Source organism: Scyliorhinus torazame, chromosome 6, assembly GCF_047496885.1.
Source record: "Scyliorhinus torazame isolate Kashiwa2021f chromosome 6, sScyTor2.1, whole genome shotgun sequence".
Classification (NCBI taxonomy): Eukaryota; Metazoa; Chordata; class Chondrichthyes; order Carcharhiniformes; family Scyliorhinidae; genus Scyliorhinus; species Scyliorhinus torazame.
The window spans coordinates 227852723-227869020 of record NC_092712.1 but is presented as its reverse complement, the minus strand read 5'-3'; positions in this window follow the sequence as shown (position 1 = coordinate 227869020).

Genomic DNA, 16298 nt, shown 5'->3' with positions numbered 1-16298 from the left:
TTTTCGCTGCGACTACCGGTCGTCCGGACCTATCCCAAAGGGTGTCGCAGACCCAACTGGGGGAGCCCGAACACCATCAGTCCGTTCCGTTCCGTCTGATCTGAACGGGTGCTCACACTATGTATGGGCTCTGTCTTATTCTTACTTAGAGTGCCCGTCTGCTGGGCTCTCTGTGGCTTTCATGGGGCATTGCATTCCCTTGCAAAGTGTCCCAACAGTCCACAGTTGTAACACTCCTGTGACTTTGGTGGGGGGCTGTTCTTGCCTTCATTTACCCATGCGGGGTTCTGGTGTGTTTTGACTGCTTGTATGTCTGCTTCTGCCTGCTTTTCTTTGGGATTTTTAACTGCGGGTTTGTTTTGTACAGACTGCTCCCAGGCGCGGGACAATCTTTTTACGATCCATTTCTCGTTATGAGCCTCCTCTGAGGGATCATAATTCGCGCAGGCTTTTTGTCCTGTTTCTGTGGCATGGGAGATAAGGGTGCTGGTCCATTTGGCCATGTTGTCTGGGGACAAATGGGCGCGGTCTAAGTCTCCAAAAACTGCTGCAAAGTGGATCCACAGGCATCCAGCAAATGCTGTGGGGTGCTCGGTCTTCTTTTGCCTGCATTTGTTGAGGCCATCTACGGGGTCACCCCGGTTATACCCGATCGCGTCTAGGACCGCGGTATGCATTTCTGCAAGGGTGCCTCCTCCTACATTCTGTGGGTCGGGAAGGGCTGCTACGACCGAAGGGTCTAGATTCAAAACTGTGAGCTTTACATGCTCTCGCTCATCCAGGCCATACATGGTCGCCTGCTGCTTTACTCTGGCAAAGAAGTGGTGGGGGTCTGAGGTGGGGAGGAACGGTGTGATTTTCTCGCACGCGTCCCGTAATTGGGTCACTGTTAAGGGGGTGGTGTACAGAAATTCCATATCGTCCGATGTGGCTGTGCGGTGGGTGGTTACAGGGTTCATTGGAGCCTGAACTATCTGCTCTGTGGGGGTTGGGCACTTTTCTCTTTTGGGGCTTTCCCTGCACACATGTTCCCTGAACATATCTCTGCGCTGTCTCATTTAACTCTTCCCAATCAGGGCCGGCTTCCTCATCTAATTTTGCTCCAAAGGTTTCCTGGTATCCTTTTTGAACTGAAAGCAGAGATTGCAGCTCTGCAATCTGCTTCCGGCACTTTGCGTGGTCTAACGAGCTTTGTCTTTGCTCCGTGGTGGCAGCATGGAGTGCTCTTAATGCTGCCTTCAGGTCACTACACTGCCTCTGCAATGCTTCTACCTGCTTCTCGGTTTCTTCTCGTACCAGGACTGCCCGTTACGTATCCTGATAGGCCTTTGCATACTGGGACTGCAAGCTGCTTAGGTGCGCCAGACAAGACTGGTGTGCCCACTTGACATCATCCACCTCTCCGTCTTTTGCTGCCAACTTCCTCCTTAACTCTACGTTCTCTCTTTCTACCTCACTAACATCATTGCTCATTCAATTTATGCTTTCTATCTCTTTTCGGAGCGTCCTAACGACCTCCTCTGTGCCCCGCAATTGTGCCAAACAGGACACGATTGCCATCGGCTTGTGAGCTTTTCCTAAGCTCTTCTTGTGGATCTCGCTCAGGTTCTCCCACCAAGTATGTCCTATACTCCTGGGACCTGTTTCCTCATTGCTACAGAGTTCGCTCCAAAGGGGCCATCCTTTCCCTTTGAGGTACTTCCTGATTTCTTCTTCCCATACGGGACACTGTCCTACTCTACTGCTGCTGGTCGCTGCGACCGCAAATTCTTCTGGGTTCATGAGGCGTTGCATTGCCATCTTTCTTATCTGAATGCTTCTTTTAAATTTGGAACAGGGGAGCTAAGGCGGTGCTGTAAATACGGGTACGGCTTTCGCTAATTTCCGAAATACAAACTCCCGACAGTTTTGTTGCAACAAAAAATCTATCAGTTTACCTTATAGCCCTGTTAGTTACGCATGCATACACACACTTCCGAATTATGAGGATTGATCAGAACTGCTTGAACACTTGTGGTTTTCTGTTCCCAATTGGATCTCTAATTCAAATTTTTGGGTTCTCCCGGAGTGGTTAAGCCACTTCTAGTTTGGGTCCCGTCAGATGTCGCCAGTAATATGTTGCTAACTTTTGGTTGGTTCAATTGCCTCTGTTTTATAACCTTAGCTCTCGGGTCATCATAGAATTTACAGTGCAGAAGGAGGCCATTCGGCCCATCGAGTCTGCACCGGCTCTTGGAAAGAGCACCCTACCCAAGGTCAGCACCTCCACCCTATCCCCAGAACCCAGCAACCCCACCCAACATTAAGGGCAATTTTGGACTCTAAGGGCAATTTATCATGGCCAATCCACCTAACCTGCACATCTTTGGACTGTGGGAGGAAACCGGAGCACCCGGAGGAAACCCACGCACACACGGGGAGGATGTGCAGACACCGCACAGACAGTGACCCAAGCCGGAATCGAACCTGGGACTCTGGAGCTGTGAAGCAATTGTGCTATCCACAATGCTACCGTGCCCGAGTCGCCAGGTATCTTTATGATACCGCCACAAGGTTCAAGTTCAAGTAATGATCAATAACTCAATACACCGATGAGTAAGATTCAAATCAATGCACATTTATTATACACAGTAATCGCTACTCATGCATAAATTCTACTTCTAAGCTACTTCTACAACTAACAGGCCTATACTTAGCTTCGGACTGGCCCACCAGGTCAGGGGAACAAATGGCCTTTCGTTCGGGGTTCTGAGCCTGCGGGATTCGAAGTTGGTATGGATTGGTAACTAGGAGCGCCTATCTCGTAGCGAGCGTTGACTTAAGACTTACTGGCTCTTGGCGGTAGCTGAACCGGTCACTGTGAAGTGTTGGTTCGCGTTGCGGTCAAGAAGAATGATTTGAACTTGGGGTTTAACTCTTATAGTCCCCAGGGGCTTCCCGCCTTTCGGGGCAGACCCTGTACCTGGTTCCGAGTGATTGGACTTTGTTCCAATCGCTTGGTTCAATTTCTCCAATGCTGGAGCGGTTCCCTGATCAATGGGCGGTCTTGAGGTGTCCATTAACCTCTTTTGTGTTGGCTCCTGCTGGCGCCGGGGAGTCTGGCTTAGCTTTGTTTGTCCCAAATGTTGCGATTGTTCCCGGGGATCGCTTATTGGTATGTAGATGGCCGCTACATTATTATGCAGATGGCTGCTTGTATCGATGCTGTCTGGGCTTTTGCAGAGTTTAATACACAGTAACTTGCACCTGCTGGTTTCTGCCTGTGTTGGCTGAATTTCCCTTCAGCCTTTGCTGTTCTCCATTTTACATCGGGAGTTGGCCAACCCAGGTGGCTACAGTGACAAAACTCACGATGTGCCGCTGGTGTAGGTTGCTGTGAGAGTTGTGCTGTGGGTGGTAGGGTTGTGCGATGGTGCGGGAGGTGGGGGGGTGCTGGGTGGTGCCTTTGTGTGCAATCAATGGTGCAAGTGCCCTGCACAACGATGCCCTCCCCTAGTGTGTGAAACGTGCGGCAATCAACGCGCCGCATGCTCGCTGTCCCAAACCGGTGGCGTCGTGCGGCCTCCCGGCCATATCCCGCACCCCAGTGATGTCTGTGCCCCGCCGCCTTCCCATCCTCCTCCTCCTCCTCCTCCTCCTCCTCATCCTCATCCTCATGTTCAGAGGTGTCGCCCTCATCAGGCTCACCTGGTGCATCCTCCTCCATGACATCGCCCCTCTGTTAGGGAATGTTGTGCAAAACGCAGCAGGCCACAAAGATTCTTCCGACCCTGTCGGGTGGTACTGCAGAGCGCCTCCAGAGCGGTCCAGGCACCGGAATCTCATTTTGAGGAGGTCGAAGCACCTCTCGACAACACCCCTGGTTGCAGCATGGGCCTCATTATAGCGGGTCTCCACGTTCGTCTGTCACCTCCGTATAGGCGCATCAGCCACGGCCGCAATGGGTAAGCCCTGTCGCCCAGCAACCATCCCCTCATCCGGGGTGGGCGACCCTCAAAAATATTGGGTATGATTGACTGCCCCAGTATGAAGGTGTCATGCACGCTGCCCGGGTTTGGGCGCACGTGTGCATTATTCTCATTCAATGGTCACAGACCACCTGGACGTTCATAGAGTAGTTCCCCTTCCTGTTCAGGAAAACATCCCTGTTCTCCGACGGTGCACGCAGGTTGACATGCACCCCATCAACGACGCCTTGGACCATCGGGATCCCCGTCACTGAGGCAAATCCCGCTGCCCTGGCAGCCTGGTGTACGTGGTCCTCTGGGAAATCAATGTATCAATGGCATAGAGGCCGTCGGTTACGGCCCGGATGCACCGGTGTACCGATTTCTGAGAGATTCCAGAGAGGTCCGTGCTTAGCGCCTGGAAGGACCCGTGGCAAATAAATTGAGGGCAACCGTGACCTTGACTCTCACCGGTATGGCATGTCCTCCCCCCGTTCCATGTGGTGCCAGGTGCGCCATTAGGTGGCATATATGTGCCACTGTCTCACGGCTCAATCTGAGTCTCCTCCTGCATGCCGCGTCCGTAAGGTCCTGGAACGAAATGCGGTCCCTGTACACAAGAGGCCGCATGGGGCGCCTCCGCCACCTTGGCCCGACCACCTGCTCGTGCTCCTCCCCTGGTGCCTCATCAGGATCTGATTCATCGACCTCTTCCTGCCCGACGACCTGGAGGTCATTGTCACCCTCCGCCTCCTCTTGGACCTGTCAGGCATGAGGGCCTACAGCCTGGCACGTGGCCTCTGCAGCCAGTCCCTCTGTTGCATCCACCTCTGCAGCAGCTTCACTGAGCCGCCTGGGTCGGCCGCGCCAAATGGCAATGTGCAGGGCAGCCGCTGCCGCCACGACGGTAATCATTATTGGCTGTTGTGCAAACATTCCGAACTAGATGGGGGGGGGTTTGGGAGGGAGAGACAATGACATTTGTAAGGAGGGCGCTTTGGCACATAGGCAGTCAGGTCCCTTTGGATACATGGGTGCCCCGGCTGCCTGGTTACGGTTAATTCACGCAAGCACCCTTACACCTGCCCACAGTATCCGTCTCCCGCCCAGTTCACCCCGTCCCTCCTCATTGCAGCGTCAGCGGCCTCAGCCCATCACCATGACCTCAACTTGGAGGCGCGTCTTCGCCACCTTCCTGCCATGGCACTCCAGCTGGGGTGTCTGTCCCGTGGGTACCCTTGGAAGCCCCCCCCCCGACAGAATGGTGGCATCATTTGCCCCAACCCCTCCCCCTTCACCCTTCTCATTCCCCCACCCCCTCCTCCTTCCCTCTTCTCATTCTCCCACCCCCTCCCTCTTCCCTCTACTCCTTCCCCCACACCCTCCCCCTTCCCCTTCCCTCTACTCCTACCCCCACCCCTTCCCCTTTCCTCTACTCCTAACCCCACCCACTCCCCTTCCCCTTCTCATTCCCCCATCCCCTTCCCCTTTCCCCTTCTCATTCCTCCACCCCCTCCCCCTTCCCCCTTCGCATTTCCCCACCCCTCCTCCTTCCCCTTTCTCATTCCCCCACCCCCTCCTCCTTCCCCCTACTCCTTCCCATACCCCAACCTCCTTAGCCCTGTCCTCCCCTTCCCCCCAACCCCCCCCCCAAACACCCCCCCCCCCCCCCCCCATGGGGAATCGGGGCATACACATCAGAAACCCCTCCCCCTCCACCTGCCATCACCGGCCGTGGACGCACCTTCCTGCTTCCTGGGGTGAGCCCGCCCACTCACCTCCCTCATCCACATCGTCAGCCTGCACGACTGGCTGACAAATCTATTGAGTAGGGGTGAACGGCGACTGCGTGACCTGGGGTCACGCCACCGGGACTTCGGCCCATCCGGGCCGCTGAATAGCAGGGGGCAGGGAGAATCGCATTCATTACTTACTCGGACGATTCTCCGGTGTGCGCGGCGCCGACCTCGATGATGCCGTTCTCGCCGGTTGGGCGAAAGGCGGAACAGCGTCGGACCGGTGCCGCGGGAAAAAGTGGCGTGCACAGCGATTCTCCCAGATGGCGCGGCATGGGAGAATCGCACCCATAGTTGCTGGGAGACCTTTAAAACCATGATGGATGACTCCACTGAGAAACTCTTGTTGGATCACTGGACTGTATAGAGGTCATTGTCAACATCATGATGGAATTTTAAAAAAATTAGTACTGTATAAATTAGCCTTTGTTCTGTCACAGCCGGTTTTGTGTCCAAAGTTAAATTTTATATCCCCAACTGGCTTCCATATGAACATTTTCCCATAATTTATATTTAAACTGCCTTTGCAGTCATCTAAACAATACATGGTGCTGTTATAATCCTCCCTCATCCCCCACATTATGGGGGCTTGACTGCCCTTCACTTATGATTCTTGGAGGCATCCACCTCCCTCGCTCCCTTCAACCCATGACAAAGAATAAATGCAGCTCCACAGCCTGCTGGCATCTCGATGCTGTGAGACCCATGAGTCAGGAACAAACCTGCTGCTGCGTGGGTTTCACCATTGAGAGAAGAACGCAACTGCACATCTTTAACAACCAGTTGCCTCATGATTATTAGTGTGTTCCTTTAAATGGCCACATTTGCTGATCTTAAACTCCATCCACCTGAAAAGACTCTCCTCCCACCTCGAGGGCTCTTACTAACTGCATGGTCAAGGACAGTTTGGAAAAATGGTGCATGTCACTTTTCAAACTTGCTCCCCCACCTTCTACACTCTCCCGTGACCCACCAACTTCCCCCCATCACCTTTGACCCACCCAATATCATTATTCCTCTCCCCTCTGTCGCGCTTGAACCTCAGCCTGATACCCTCTACCCTAACACCATCATCCACCTCCACATGCCTTTCCTCCCCTCAAAGTTGACACCCATTACTGTCCCTAAGTCCAACCTGACCTTGCCCCTAACCCTGCCCCTGCACCGCCCTTTATTCGAGCCACCTGTCTTGACCCCGTCCATGTCCCCCATCCCCCTCCATTTCACCGCTCCCCCCAACAATGAGACCTTCACCTCTCAGACTCTCACTGTGGACCTGCCACCCAACCACATCTCACTCCCGCCTCTGATTCTGACTGCTTCCTCCTATCACTAGTACTGTGATTTCTTCCCCCAGGACCCCACTTTCAGCTCCACAAACCCGGCCCTCTAAGACACACCCCGCTCTTCTCAGGACACTGCAGCCCCCTTCCCCTGATATACCCCCACTTCCCCAGACAAAATACCCCCTTCCTAGTCATTCGCCCCTTCTGCTGTAAACCTGTCTCCCTGCCCACCCTTCCTTCCACCCTTCCACTCTGGCCCCTGCCTTCCAGCCTTTGTCTGTCTCCCTTGTCCAGCTTTGGTGCAGCGCTTGCTAATGGCACTTAGTGAAGACGTGCAATGTCCCCAGGAAGGAGAAAGCAACATTCACAGACCTCAAAATCATGGAAGAGGTGAAGCGCGTCTGGTGGGGGTCACTTTATTCAGTCGGACAACTTAATATTCCAGATTCTCGCTGATGGAGATCTTAATTTGGATGGCAAACTTGACATAGCCTTTTAATGAGCATGAATGAGATGGAGTTCCCAAAATTGTTCTTCTGGACACTCAAACCGCCTTTAATATGCTTTGAAAGTCAGGAAAACAGAACTCTGATGGGATCAGATATAGTGCCTCCGACCAAACTAAATGCAAGCCATGATTCCCGCCACTGGTGGAAGTGAAAAATTCCACTCAGTGAAATTTAACTAGGGTTTCATAAGCAACTTATCACATAAATATTTGCGAATTAATTATGCATTGCGGCCAACAGATTCCCTAATTAAATCTTATTGTTTCCAGTTTTATGTTATGACTGCTATTACTGCCTCAGTGTAGATTAATTGTCTACTTATGACAATATTGAACTGCCTGTCCTTGCAGTATCAGCAGAACTTGCTTTCTGAAAGTACATTGAATTTCTCAGAAAATATCTTTAATTTGCTTTTAAACTGACCACCTCAGTCCTTTATGCTGCATATTTTATTGTTGAGTACTCTGTGGAAGTTCTGTACAAGCCGTGAATGGAGTGATCCCTCAGGATTGACGATATCTTGTGTTTACTCCAGTTCAATGTGTTCTGTGATGGCTCGTAAGTCCAAGGTGCGATGTGCAGACTCTGTCACATGCTTGCAGTATCAGGTAGACGATTTACTGAGATGTGTGTGTGCTTTCCCCAAGGCTTGGACTTCACCTCTGCATGTTCCCAACCAAGTCTCTCAATGTGCTTGCCACCTTCCTGAATGAACCTTCTCCGATTTGGTCAGCCAGGGTCTCCCATGGGTCAGCGAGGATGTTTGATATCTTCAGGGATGCTTTGAAGGCATCCTTAAAGTATTCCTGCAGTCCTCCTGCGAGTCTCCTGCCACAACCAAGTTCTGAGTAAAGCAGTTGCTTCTGGAGACTGGTGTCGTGGGCATACAGATGAAATCCTGCCCAGTCAAGCTGGTTTTGAGTTATTAACACCTCAAGATTGGGCATGTTTGTTCAGGAGAGGATGCTGCTGTTGGATTGCCTTTCTTGCCATCGGATTCGGAGAATCTTTACAAGGCACCGCTATTGGTACTTCTCCAGTGATTTGAGGTACCTGCGGTAGGTTGTCCGAGTGTATGAAGCCTTCAGAGCACAGAGTGGCACTAGACATGGTACTGAGTGGGTGCTCAACATTACATGAAGTGACCTGCTTTACACAGACAAACACGTATGTTAAATCATGGCTGCAATGTTGCAAAATAAAAATGATTGGTATTTCCTTCCTGGTGAGCGATAGGTTTAAAATAAAATCCAATATGGAACAAAGGAGTTACTTTAAGAAACAAGGCCCGGCTAGATTTTCCTCCAAGAAATTGGGCAGTTTCACCGCGGACAAGGATGGAAGATTCATGCAGTGACACCTTCCAGTACCGCACTTTACACTCAATATTATTATTCCCATATTCTTTCCCCAGGGCTACAGCTGGTCATTCTTTCCCTTCCTGCCACACTCAAACAGCAGTGCAATAGGGTTTGGGTACCCAGCGATTTCCTTCCAACTTATCCATGGTACCATCATTTTTCAAGGCTACCATAAGAAAGGTAGCAGTAAGCCTCGTGAAGTCATGGTAAGGAAAGTGTTGTGAAATGGCCTTATAACAGACTGCTCTCTCTCTCCAACTTGCAACAATGGAGTCATCTGTGTGAATCTCAAAAACTGCCAAGGCCCAAAAGGCTTCAGCTCCGATTGTTTGGAGAATACATTTGGCCCTTTAACTTTGTCCTTGCCTCTTGTGTTGAAGCACCTCCAACATTTTTCTTCTGGAACACCAATTCTGTTTCCCTCTCTGCAGGTGCTACCTGACCAGCTTAGTATTTCCAGCTACTTCTGCCTCTTTTTCAGACCTCCTCCAGCCACAGTATTTTATGAGGCCATATAAGTTGACTTGAAGAGCAAAGAGGGGCAATCACATTGCTGGGGGTATACGAGGAACCCGAATGGAGTCAAAGGGAAAATAGTAGGCAAATTGCTGAGAAGTGGTTAGCACTGCTGCCTCACAGCACCTGGGACCCAGGTTCGATTCCAACCTTGTGTGATTGTCTGTGTGGAATTTGCATGTTCTCCCCGTGTCTGCATGGATTTGCCCTGGGTGCTCCGGTTTCCTCCCACAGTTCAAAGGTGCGCAGGTTAGGTGGGGTTACAAGGATAGGGCAGGAGGGGCCCAGGTGGGCTGCTCTTTTGAAAGGTCGGTGCAGCCTTGATGGGCCTCCTTCTGCACAGAGGGGATGCTATGAATTCTAAGAATTAGTGCAGACATATAGGGGCAGTAATAGTTGGGGATTTCGACCGCACTAATATTAAGTGAAATAAATGAAGTTTATATATTGACTTCTCAATCAACACAGGTACAGAGGGTGCAGAACTCTGAAAATGCAGTCAACTAAAATTTGTAGCCAATGCACAGCAAGCCCAACAAGAGAAGGGACAGTTTTGGGTTTAGCTTTATGAGGGTTAGGGAATATAGCTGGATGTTTAAAAGGGTGACAGTGGAAATGCATTTTAGTGGTAGTGATCAGAATTCAATTAGACTTAACATAATTATGGAAAATAATGATGAAGGGCACCACTATTTTACTGCTTGGTCCTCACAATCTCACTTGAATCAGGGTCAAAGGAGGAGAGGGCAATGCGCATATCAGGTGCAGACGTCAGTCAGTTCCTTTATGCTGAAAATCCAACCTTGCGCATGCAAATCATTGTGAAGGGCAATAGCGACAAAATGTTTGTTTTATTCAGCACTGGATACTCCTGGAAGATGTTATTCCAGGATTCTCACAGCCTCATGGGCTTTTGGCGTATTTTTAATGTGCTGTCACAGGTTAGCTACAGCAGCTTAGTCTTTTAATTTGGTGTCAGCGTTAAGTTAATAGCTGACTCTGGAGTCTCAACCTCAAAAGAGGTTTTTCAACCACCACTTCTCTTTCAAAATCTGAAACTTCTCCTCTCATTTGCCCCTATTAATCTGCATATAAAACACAATTTTCATCCTTATTTTCATTGACACAATTGACAAAACCATACCTCAAGAAATCATCTTTATACTGCTTTGCTCCCAAGTTAAGTTTCTTCTTTGTAGGCTGTTAACCAGAAGCCCTGGTCTCTGTACAGAACTAACACCAGCACTGCTCTGTCCTGCCCTGGACTCTCCCGAGCAGCTCTCTCCAGCAGATTATGTTGAGAGACCCTGGCCGGGATTCTCCGCCCCGACGGCCGACGGGATTCTGCGTTACGCCAGCCGGTCAATGGGGTTTCCCATTGTAGGGCAGCCCATTGGGAACCCCCCGGGCACTGGCATAACGGAGAATCATGCTGGCGGAGAATCCGGCCCCTGTTCAGTAGGTGCACTACCTATTTAAGTCTTTGGCCATTTCTTAGCTATAAGAAAATGATCATCTTCACAGTATTACTGGTAAGGCAGATGAACCTAGAGCTTGGATTAGTACTTGGAACTATGATGTTGTTGCCATTACAGAGACCTGGTTGAGGGAAGGGCAGGATTGGCAGCTAAACGTTCCAGGATTTAGATGTTTCAGGCGGGATAGAGGGGGATGTAAAAGAGGTGGTGGAGTTGCGTTACTGGTTAGGGAGAATATCACAGATGTACTACGGGAGGACACCTCAGAGGGCAGTGAGGCTATATGGGTAGAGATCAGGAATAAGAAGGGTGCAGTCACAATGTTGGGGGTTTACTACAGGCGTCCCAACAGCCAGCGGGAGATAGAGGAGCAGATAGGTAGACAGATTTTGGAAAAGAGTAAAAACAACAGGGTTGTGGTGATGGGAGACTTCAACTTCCCCAATATTAACAGGGACTCACTTAGTGCCAGGGGCTTAGACGGGGCGGAGTTTGTAAGGAGCATCCAGGAGGGCTTCTTAAAACAATATGTAGACAGTCCAACTGGGGAAGGGGCTGTACTGGACCTGGTATTGGGGAATGAGCCCGGCCAGGTGGTAGAAGTTTCAGTAGGGGAGCATTTCGGTAACAGTGACCACAATTCAGTAAGTTTTAAAGTGCTGGTGGACAAGGATAAGAGTGGTCCTAGGGTGAATGTGCTATATTGGGGGAAGGCTAATTATAACAATATTAGGCGGGAATTGAAGAACCTAGATTGGGGGCGGATGTTTGAGGGTAAATCAACATCTGACATGTGGGAGGCTTTCAAGGGTCAGTTGAAAGGAATTCAGGACCGGCATGTTCCTGTGAGGAAGAAGGATAAATACGGCAATTTTCGGGAACCTTGGATAACGAGAGATATTGTAGGCCTCGTCAAAATGAAAAAGGAGGCATTTGTCAGGGTTAAAAGGCTGGGAACAGACGAAGCCTGTGTGGAATATAAGGAAAGTAGGAAGGAACTTAAGCAAGGAGCCAGGAGGGTTAGATGGGGTCACGAAAAGTCATTGGCAAATAGGGTTAAGGAAAATTCCAAGGCTTTTTACACGTACATAAAAAGCAAGAGGGTAGCCAGGGAAAGGGTTGGCCCACTGAAGGATAGGCAAGGGAATCTATGTGTGGAGCCAGAGGAAATGGGCGAGGTACTAAATGAATACTATGCATCAGTATTCACCAAAGAGAAGGAATTGGTGGATGTTGAGTCTGGAGAAGGGTGTGTAGATAGCCTGGGTCATATTGAGATCCAAAAAGACGAGGTGTTGGGCATCTTGAAAAATATTAAGGTAGATAAGCCCCCAGGGCCTGATGGGATCTACCCCAGAATACTGAAGGAGGCTAGAGAGGAAATTGCTGAGGCCTTGACAGAAATCTTTGGATCCTCACTGTCTTCAGGTGATGTCCTGGAGGACTGGAGAATAGCCAATGTTGTTCCTCTGTTTAAGAAGGGTAGCAAGGATAATCCAGGGAACTACAGGCCGGTGAGCCTTACGTCAGTGGTAGGGAAATTACTGGAGAGAATTCTTCGAAACAGGATCTACTCCTATTTGGAAGCAAATGGACGTATTAGTGAGAGGCAGCATGGTTTTGTGAAGGGGAGGTCGTGTCTCAATAACTTGATAGAGTTTTTCGAAGAGGTCACAAAGATGAATGATGCAGGTAGGGCAATGGATGTTGTCTATATGGACTTCAGTAAGGCCTTTGACAAGGTCCCTCATGGTAGACTAGTACAAAAGGTGAAGTCACACAGGATCAGGGGTGAGCTGGCAAGGTGGATACAGAACTGGCTAGGTCATAGAAGGCAGAGAGTAGCAATGGAAGGATGCTTTTCTAATTGGAGGGCTGTGACTAATGGTGTTCCACAGGGATCAGTGCTGGGACCTTTGCTCTTTGTAGTATATATAAATGATTTGGAGGAAAATGTAACTGGTCTGATTAGTAAGTTTGCAGACGACACAAAGGTTGGTGGAATTGCAGATAGCGATGAGGACTGTCAGAGGATACAGCAGGATTTAGATTGTTTAGTGACTTGGGCGGAGAGATGGCAGATGGAGTTTAATCCGGACAAATGGGAGGTAATTCATTTTGGAAAGTCTAATGCAGGTAGGGAATATACAGTGATTGGTAGAACCCTCAAGAGTATTGAAAGTCAGAGAGATCTAGGTGTATAGGTCCACAGGTCACTGAAAGGGGCAACACAGGTGGAGAAGGTGGTCAAGAAGGCATACGGCATGCTTGCCTTCATTGGCCGGGGCATTGAGTATAAGAATTGGCAAGTCATGTTGCAGTTGTGTAGAACCTTAGTTAGGCCACACTTGGAGTATAGTGTTCAATTTTGGTCGCCACACTACCAGAAGGATGTGGAGGCTTTAGAGAGGGTGCAGAAGAGATTTACCAGAATGTTGCCTGGTATGGACAGCATTAGCTATGAGGAGCGGTTGAATAAACTTGGTTTGTTCTCACTGGAACGACGGAGGTTGAGGGGCGACCTAATAGAGGTCTACAAAATTATGAGGGACGTAGACAGAGTGGATAGTCAGAGGCTTTTCCCCAGGGTAGAGGGGTCAATTACTAGGGGGCATAGGTTTAAGATGCAAGGGGCAAGGTTTAGAGTAGATGTACGAGGCAAGTTTTTTACACAGAGTGTAGTGGGTGCCTGGAACTCGCTGCCGGAGGAGGTGGTGGAAGCAGGGACGATCGTGACATTTAAGGGGCATCTTGACAAATACATGAATAGGATGGGAATAGAGGGATACGGACCCAGGAAGTGTAGAAGATTGTAGTTTAGTCGGGCAGCATGGTCAGCATGGGTTTGGAGGGCCGAAGGGCTTGTTCCTGTGCTGTACTTTTCTTTGTTCTTTGTCCTCTTGGCAGCAGCTGGAAAATTGAAGCAACTCCGCTCTGTGATTTGGCGCCAAAGACAGGTACAAGGCTCTTGACATCAAGTGCCCGTGAAGGGCACGTGACCTGCTCTCTGTTGCCGCTTCTGGCCGGAAGACTCCACACAGTCTCATTTATTTTATTTTAAAAGGTGGCAGCGGCTGCCGTTCTCAATGTAAAAACCAGCAGCAGATGTTGGACGCTTCTCCCGCAATCAGGGCCACTGCACAAACAGCGCAACCTGTCACTCCATGACCCTTCCGACACCCACCTGTAACCCACCTGCAGGTCGCAACCCTCACTTTGAAAAACCTCACATAACCTACAGGGCTATAGACCAAGAGCTTTAAAGTGGGATTCGGCGGAATAGTATTTCTTCGGACATGTTGGGTCAATGTGCCGTACATATGATTTCTCTGTTCCTTTGAGACATTGTTCCATATGAAAGGGGCTACAAATGTGTTGTATATACTGGAAGCTGTAGTCTTACCATTTGAGTTTCTCAATGATACGCAAACCTTCTAAATGCAAAGTCCAATGCCTTCTTGTACTGCAAACAGTTAGGGACATTAAATATAGTTGAATAAGACAAAAGCAGCACATTGAGACACAGAAACAGGTTAGCAAATAATTTAGCTGGGTCTTCCGACATGTAGCAGTTGAGCAATGTGAATTTCAAATGAAACCACTTTTATCTGGTAACATCTTCAATTGTGAGGGTTAAACAAGTTTCTTTGGTCATTTAAAATATTATTTCCAGTACGCTTTTCTCTGTTTCCCAGTTGCAGTGAGCAGATTGATAGGCATCAGGCTGCAATTAAGAAGCAAAAAGGAGAGAGGGATAGGAAAGGCCACATTGGGGAGGTGCGGTGTGGGTGCGGGCTGTAGATTGGACATTGGGAATGGAGGAAGATCAGAGGCTGGGATTGGAGACTGTGAACATCTGATGCCTGATGGGGAGTGACAGGAGATTGGTGGCAATGATTGGAAAGCTGGGAAGGGATGTATGGTTTGGGAAGGCCTTGATTTTTTTAAAAAACAAATTTTATTCAAACTTGTATCAAAGTAGTTACAGCAAATAAACACCCCGGCAAACATTCTTCCCAACAATCAACTATACAGTTTGTACAGATTTTTCTCAGTTTTCACCCCCCTCGCCCCATCACCCCCCCCCCCCCCCCCAACCCACCCACCCCCGTGCGGCGAACAGCTCCTCAAACACGGTCACAAACATCCCCCACCTTTTCTCAAACCTCCCTGCTGAGCCCCTTAACTCATACTTTATCTTCTCTAACCGCAGGAAGTCATACAGGTCACCCAACCAAGCTGACCGCCACTCCAGCAAAATTAATCGCCGTGCAATCAGAGAGGCGAAGACCAAGACATCGGCCTTCCTCCTCTCCATGAGCTCCGGCTTCTCTGAAACTCCAAATATCGCCACCAAAGGGTCCAGGTCCACTCCCTCCTCCATTATCATGGCTAAGACCGCGAACACACCCGCCCAAAATCTTCCCAATTTTTCACAGCCCCAAAACATGTGCGCGTGATTCGCTGGCCCCGCCCACACCTCTCACACTCATCTGCTACCCCATGAAAGAACCCACTCATTCTCACCCGAGTCATATGCATCCTGTGCACCACCTTAAACTGTATCAGGCTCATCCTTGCACAAGAGGAAGTCCCGCTTACCCTCCGCAGTGCCTCACTCCATACTCCCCAAATGATCTCCATTCCCAACTCCGCTTCCCATTTCTCCTTGATCTTCACTACCCGCTTGCCTCCCTGCTCCCCCAGCCACTTATATATATCCCCAATTCTTCCCTCCCCTTCCACATCCGGAATTCCGGAAGCAGCAGTCGCTCCAGCAGGGTGTATCCAAGCATTCTAGGGAACCCCGTCCAGACCTTTCGTGCAAAGCCCCTAACCTATAGATACCTGAACTCACTCCCCCTCGGCAGCTCTACCTTCTCCCTTAGCTCCTCCAGACTGGCAAACCCTTCCACCAAATACAGATTCCTCACCTTGACCAGCCCACTTCCCTCCACCTCCTGTATACACTATCCATCCCCCCCCCACCCCCACCCCCCACCCCCCCCCCCCCCCGCTCAAAACCATGGTTCTCGCACGGCGGTGTTAGCACGGACATCCCTTCCATCCTAAAAGGCCTCCTCAGCTGATTCCATATCTTCACCGTGGACTGCACCACTAGGCTCCTTGAATACCTACTCGGAGCCATTGACAATGCTGCCGTCACCATAGCCCTCCAACTAGACCCCGAACAAGATTCCTTCATCCTACCCCACTCTACCCCTTCTCCTTCCCACCACCGCCGCACCTTGTCCACATTCGCCGCACAATAATAATGAAGCAAGTTTGGCAACGCCAACCCCGTCCACCCCCCCAACCCCGCCCCCCTCCCCCGCTGCCTCTGCCTCTGTAGCAGGGTCCTCCCCACCGTCGGCACCTTTCCCTGCCCAAACAAAGTCAGAGAT